The following is a 6,000-nucleotide window of genomic DNA, read 5'->3' on the forward strand; positions in this document are numbered from 1 at the left end:
GAAAATGAAAACCATATTTACTTAAATAAATACTTTATAGTTTGACTGTAACTTTGCTGCAGATACATAGGTGAAAATAGGAGTTAATTTACTTCATCATTTCAGCAAAATTTTAGGAGAAGCTTATAGTACCTTATATCTTACTGTAACCAGTACATTGTAAAGCGATTATTTTTGAAAGGGTATAGATAAGAATAGCATGCCAATACTGCTGTAAGTAAACCTGAGATTACCTTCTGAGCATATAAGGTTTCTGAAAAAGAAAAAAGGAAAAAAAGAGGAGAAATTCTCTATTTCCTTTTGTAGAACTGTAAACCATTTGCTTGAATCCTTTAAAGACTGCTGCTAACTTTATCCAATTCACATCTAGATGGACCATCTTTCTTCCGTTCTAATATACTCAGAAAAGGAAAATGTTGAAAAGCCAAAACACTTATACAGCTTTAGTATAACTGAAGAATAACTAGTATGTAGGTAAATACTAATTCTAAAAAGTGTGCTAATGCAATGTAAACTTGCATGAGATTTGCATTTTGTAGTACAGATTTCATGTCAATGTCAAAGAAAGAATAATACCTAACAATTAGAGTTTGTGATGTTGTCACTAGGGGGAAAAGATTTCATTGCATGTCTACAGGGATTGTCTTATCAGGCCATTTGGATGCAAGATTGTGATGGCAAAACTGTTCCACTGTATGTCTAGACCCTATGACTATTGCATTATAATGTTGTCAGGGTGCTGGGGCAGAAAGATTTTACTACAATCATTCTGAAGCTAATATGTCCACATAGGATGATCTTAGTGCAGCTTGTTTTACCAATATTAAAAAAACCTCCAAACAAACAGATAAAAAGAACTAAAAATCCAAAAGCAATATTGAAGGCTGTTAATTAAAACAATATTGAAGGCTTAGGAAGAGCGCTCCACTTTAGTAAGGCATGCATAATCTCAGACTCTTCCATTTTATTTCAGCATCAATTGGTTAGGGAGACAATGGGATGGGATGTGATGAATACAGTTGGAATGGAGAATCCTAATTTGCAAGATATTCTAAATCTTCTGGTTTTGAGATATTTTGGCACTTGAACTTAGGTAGCTCTACTATTCCTAGAGCTCCTGGGGGGAATATCATACATAGTCTCAAAATCTTTCTCAGATGTCAAATGTTAAATCGTTTCTATTAGCTGCTTTAAGGCTTTATTGATATAAGAGTTAAAGTTGACTGGTGGGGTCACAAACCCTTTCAGAATATCTAATACAATTGTATTTACATTTTTAAAGATAAAAAATGTGAAGTTAAAGTACGTATCATCCCTGCCTTAAAGCCTTAACTCTGCCCCCGGCCTTAAGAGCAGTACAGCTAATGGGAATGCGTATGTATGCTGCAGCCACGGCACGTGTTTGACATGCCATCCCCTTGGCAACCCCTTGTCTCATTTATCTTCTTGAATGCTCAGCTAACCTTCTCTATGTTATAGGCAGCTGCTCTGATTGCCACAGATGTTAATTAAACTAGGTAGTAACAGTACACACTGAAAAGGCAGCCCTTGGAGCTAAACAAGTTCCTAGTCCCTGCCATCCTACTGCTGTGCTCATTTATGCGCATTGTGCAAGGAGTGAAGCAAAATAATCTTATCCATGTTCCCGAGATACGTAACAGCCTATAACATACCTGATGATGGCAGAAGAAGCAACAGGCAAGCATCAACTGGTAGCAATAGGTAGGAAACAGAGGGTACAGGATAGTGGGAGACATGGATGAGACACTGCTTATCACTAATCCTGACCTAAATTCAGTCTGTTTTCTCTGCACATGGTTAGAAATTTTCTTTTTCCTCATTTGAACACTGCATCCTGTGATGCTCCATGTTGCCAAGTTGAGTATTTTTCAGGGTGAATTATGGCATGAGGATGAAGATGGAATTAAAACTACAATAGATTAATATGTACTTCAATGTTATTGTTTCTTCTTAAACTTTGCAACTGATATTCTGGAAGGGTTTAAAGCATTTCTCTCCTAGAACTTTTCCCAGTGACTTTCCCTGTTGATAAAGAAAATAACACTTATAAAGCTGTCAAAACTGTGAGAAATCAGGAAGTTTCCTCTGTTAATCCCATTGCCATTCTATTGTAACACCCATTCACAGAATGCTGCAAAGGGCAGTGCTGATACACAAGGCTAGTTAGACATAGTACTATTTAAAGCCATATGCTTCAACACCAGTAAATTTCTGTCCCATGCTCCAACCTGTAGTCATTGGTCTTCCTGTACCTATTTAAATGGCTCTCTTAACTGGATCACCTTGCATCCAACTGTGCTGCAGATACAACCTGAACCTTGAGTTTTGAAAATCACAGGAAGTCAATGAAGATTGGGTCCTAAATAACAGTGATCAAAACCAGATTATACCAATTCTGGATCCATCACTAAACTTCAAACATTCATGGCAAAGAGAAAAGAAAAAATTATTCTTGGATGTCACCTATTGCTTTGAGGATGCCATGAGAATTCCCCCCTAAAATGGTTCATTGGACCATTTTTACTTCAGATCTGAATAAGCACAAAGATTTTTTGGAACTGGGAAAATCTGTGGATTGTGCATTTCAATAAAAATGGTTTGCTGTGAGAAGGGGAATATATTTAATATCATTTTCTTAAGCTGTTTTAGGATCACTAGGTTCCAGATAAGGTTAAAAGTAAGATCAGAAATTGGTATATTGTTGAGGCTTAAACAGATACTTCAAGTCTGAGACTGTCTGGAGCAGACCTGTCTGCAATCAAAGCTGTATATTGCTTTGTGAGAAATGAACAGAGATTCTCCATACTCATAGGTAAGAAATTACCAGCTGACAATTCTGCAACTACCAGTCAGCCTTCCTTCTCCTCAGTCCTCTCACTCAGCTCTGCAGGGCACCACAGCTCCAAAAGTGCTCTTCCCATGATGTGCAACCTGAATATTTAAGGCTGTTAAAGGTCTCAGAGGATGTTGCCAGGCTCAAGTCATTACTACTCCCCACAGCCAACATGCTGCTTAAGAACTTTATGCTCTGTTTGTCTTAATCCTGCTTGCTGGTGCAGTTAGATGTGGCATGCTTCCTCCTTCTCCTACCAGTTGTAATTTCAAATACATCAGAATATGACCCAGTTTTATTGCAATGGTGCACTGTTTGCTGCACACATTAGAGGTAGGAAGCTCCTCTAAGCTCCCTGTCTTTTTGAATCCTAGGAATCGTGTGGTTAGTTTCAGGCATCCTGTGCCAAGCTCTTATGAACTGAACTTCTGTCAAAGTAGAGATACACTACTAGCATCACAGTATTCAAAGTAAATTTTTGGTTCTGTATGCCACTGGAGAGCCTGCTCTTGAAGTACAAACATTATATAGGTAGAAATGAATATCAGATTCTTCTATTTTGAAACATTAATTAAAAAAGAAGCATTCTACCCACCTGAAACACCATTCTGCCAAGACATTTCTGATCAATAACCCTGCTCCTGTTCTATTACTGTAGCTGGTGAAACTGTTCAGTTTAATTTCATGGTTTCTTATTATGCAAACAGAATGCAGAATAAAAAATAAAGACACTATGAAAGAGGTGAAGCAAACACCAAAAGCCCAGTCTGTACATATCAGAACTTCATAATTAATAAATATCAGCTCCACTGGTAAAGAGCTTAAATCACTTATCTCTATTTAGTTGCCAGAAAAATCTCAATATTCTTGTATTAAATATTAGATACACATATATCTTATGCTATTTTCCTGAGTGGGTTCCAAAACCAGACCATCAGCTCTAAGGAATACTTGTTAATACCTCCATCATATGACAGCATTTGGTTGAAATATTTGCCTGTTATATAGTTCAGAGTACCTTCTTTTTTCCAGGCAACAGCTAAAAATTTTACTACAGTATTAAGAAATTTTAATCATTGTTAAAAGGTTCCCTAATGACTATAATAAAGGACAATATTTTATTGATGTCAGCCACTAGCAGCTGACTTATGCGGGAGTATTTTTGAATCTTCAGGATTGCTGTGTTCTTCTACAGCTTTGCTTCAATCCTTAGAGAAAAACCTCTTGATGAATGTCAGCTGTGACTTCATAGGTTTACTAATAGTGCTGAAGTAGTTAGTGCTGAAGTTAGTCAATGAATTGCTCTCTCTCCAGTGCATGTTCAATTTTTCATGCTCATCTTCATTTACATTGGAACAGCTCTCCATGAAGCTATTTAACAGCTCTCACAGGCTGGAAATCCAAAGTCTCATTGTTCATTCTGCAGTTACTTTTCCAAATCATCAGCAGAAGGTCCAAACTATGATTCGCAGGTAAAGAAGACATTCCAGGCTTGAATGCCCGGTCCATTTGATTGACATCTACTTTGGTAACAAATTCAAGCTTCACTTTATTGCCATCTGATGATCGCTCCTTAGTATCTGTAGAAGTGCCTACAATGATCTACCAGGACATCCTGGAAGACTACAAGGAGAAAGATAGAAAGTCTTTGAAAAATTGCAAAAAGCTAGAATCAAATAAGCCATTTATTCCTGAATACACCCGCAGCATACAGAAGTGAGATGTGGCTGTATTTATATTTCTGATTTACTTTATGACCTTGGCCAAGTCGCTCATAGTTTTTGTGCCTTTGCTTCTGTATCTGCATTGTGGAAATAATATATTTTCTGTTTTACATGGCTCTTCTGAGGCTTATTTAGTGTTCCTAAGACACTATGCTTCACAAAATAGTCAATTTATTATAACAATTATGGCAATCCAGAATGACCATTGAAAATTACAAATTCAGAACTAGCTCTTATATCAGTTCTTATTTCTGCCCCCACAGTCCCAGCCATGTATCTGGTAGAAAAAGATCTTGAAGAGTTGTATTATCAGCGAAAGGCAGAGCTATCAAAGCCCCAGGGCTTCTCTGGCCTCTAAACGCTATTGCAAGAACATAAAGGTGAAACAGATGCACGGATGTAGCAACCCTCATTAACTGCACAAGAGGGAATTAACAGGGAGAAAGTCTAATGCATTCACTGGCTTCCTTGGGTGGGCGGGTTGTTGCACAGCAGAGCACAACCCACTTAAAATCACACTGCCCTCTCATGATACTCCTTTCAGAACGCTGAAATCCCCTTAGTTTTGATCATTTCACTGCTTCCCCTGGGTGAAACCACATTTGGAGCCATGTCTTGCACATGGAAGGCAAAAGATGGAAAGGACGGTAGACATGAAGGTCTTCTACACAGACTTCCAGCAGTTCCTTGCAATTTATTAGTGGACCTCCCAAGTCCTTGCATAGATTAGGATACTGCAAATTAACAGGAGCAATTAATTAATCACACATAAGCTGCTGGACTCAGGCTGGGGAAACGAAGAGGACAACTACCCACGAGGTCAGAATCTTGCCTTAATGAGCCTTTCTGGCCTCAAATCCTGTGACTATTCAATTAGGCATAAGACCTCATTGTGTGCCAATAGGCCTTTTGCTGCAGCCTCCTGTGCCATAGCTTGGCATTGCCAAGCCACAGACCTTGCCCTGGAAGTCCTTCGTTAAACGCTGGGCAGTTGGGCTGCTCTGGATCTCAGCCCTGAAATGAGGGCAAGCAAGTGACAGCCCAGCACAACTGCAGCCACTCTTCACTTTCATCTTGCCTTTGAGGGCATTTTGTTTTGTCATCTTAAATTACAATAAAATTGCAGGCAGATGGGTAAACCCAAAGGCCCATGTTGTTCTTCACTGGCTTCTGCCATTCACAGAGTTTTCTCTCATTGAATCTCATCTACACATTAAAAAAATGCTTACACACTGCAACGGTCAACTGAAGAGGGGGATTTTTTGTTTAAATAAACCCAACTATTTTCTTTTAAATCTATTTGTTTTTTAACCAGCCTCACAAACCTCCTTCCTTTTTAAGTGATTAATTTTCCATGCAAAGATGCTAACACCAGGACAGTGCGAAAAACAAGTATCAGAAAAGAGCAAGCAAAAGGGAATG

Source organism: Melopsittacus undulatus, chromosome 3, assembly GCF_012275295.1.
Source record: "Melopsittacus undulatus isolate bMelUnd1 chromosome 3, bMelUnd1.mat.Z, whole genome shotgun sequence".
Lineage (NCBI taxonomy): Eukaryota > Metazoa > Chordata > Aves > Psittaciformes > Psittaculidae > Melopsittacus > Melopsittacus undulatus.